This window comes from Phalangium opilio, unplaced genomic scaffold, assembly GCF_054372755.1.
Source record: "Phalangium opilio isolate 3A_F unplaced genomic scaffold, DU_Popi_V2 ptg000060l_1, whole genome shotgun sequence".
In the NCBI taxonomy this organism is placed as follows: domain Eukaryota; kingdom Metazoa; phylum Arthropoda; class Arachnida; order Opiliones; family Phalangiidae; genus Phalangium; species Phalangium opilio.
In genome coordinates, this window is record NW_028324177.1 from 5,329,972 (window position 1) to 5,331,325 (window position 1,354).

The following is a 1,354-nucleotide window of genomic DNA, read 5'->3' on the forward strand; positions in this document are numbered from 1 at the left end:
ATGGGCAGCCTTTTTCAAGCGGTATTTCATTATGTTTCTAGTTAGTAGTCTTTGTAAGTAAATAAATTCAAATTTCGATATATTCCCGTTGAATTGTAATTTTAATATCACCCATTTTACACTATTTTTCAGGTGAATAGTAAATTTCGTAAGGTGTCGTATCTAAAATTTTTAATATATACTTATTCAATTGAAATTTATAATTTACACCATTTTGTGTCTAATTTTGGATTTTCACATCCTTTGTGGGGACCCTTGATCCAACGGTTTTTCATGTTTTAACTTTAGATGGAAATAATACCATTCCTTAAGGTTTCGTATAACGCAGTAGCAAGAGCTTTGTATTTTTGATATCTACCTGTTTAATTTAAATTTGTGATAAATAAAATTTGAGTTTAAAATTGACTTACTACATCCCTTTTTCCAACGGTTCTTTGCTATTTTCCTTGTGGATGAATAATAGTAAACTTCGTAAGGTATGATGTCTAAAAGTTTTGATATAGGTATACCTTTTTAATTGAATATTATAATTTACACCATTTTGTGTCTAATTTTGGATTTTAAGCCCTTTCCGGGACCTTTGACCCAACGGTTTTTCATGTTTGTTGCTTTAGGTGAAAATAATGCGATTTTTTGAGATATCGTATAACGAAGTTGAAATAGCTTCGTATTTTTGATATCTTCCTGTTTAATTGATATTTGTGATAAATAAAATATTCTGTTTAAATTTGACTTACTACATCCGCTATGAGGACCTTTTTTAACGCTTATTCATTATTTTTCTTTTGGTTAGGTGTCGTAACTAAGATTTTTGATAAATAATGTACTATATATAAGAGCTGTGCGAGTCTTGATTTTTTGGTTTCGAGTCGAGCCTCCCGCCTCTCTATTTTCGGTTTTCGAGCTTCGAGCCGAGTCTCGAGTTTCTTATCCAGCATCGAGCCTTTAGCTGCATGTTGAAAATATGGTTTTATCGCGCCTTAAATTTATATGGCGAGCCTTAACGACTTTCAATTTTAGCTCTTAATTTTCAATGCTACTGTTTTATATATTTAATTACTTTTCTTAGGAAAGAACACTATTAAGTTGTAAATATAACAGATATACTTTTTTTGACCATAAATACACTTGAATCCTATTATCACTTTTGTAATTCCCTTTAAACAGAGAAAAAAACCGCATGAAAATTGTTAATGAATTTTCCCATATTAGATGTAAAAGTGACAAATTAAACTTAAAATTGGATTTATTAATAATAATAATTTTAGAATACCTCAAAAAATCGAGCGGTTTTAAGTGTAATAGGAGATAGCTCGTGAAATTTTCGACGAAAAAATGTATAACCGTTATAACA

General features: G+C 29.7%; 1 long non-coding RNA gene across 1 annotated transcript; it reads left to right on the top strand.

Annotated features, from left to right (window-relative positions):
* On the top strand, window positions 1–378 carry LOC149666737 (uncharacterized). Its single transcript, XR_016368250.1, has 3 exons — window positions 1–53; window positions 133–153; window positions 289–378. It is a non-coding gene; the product is annotated as an uncharacterized LOC149666737 (long non-coding RNA).
* Window positions 379–1,354: the final 976 nt, after the last annotated feature.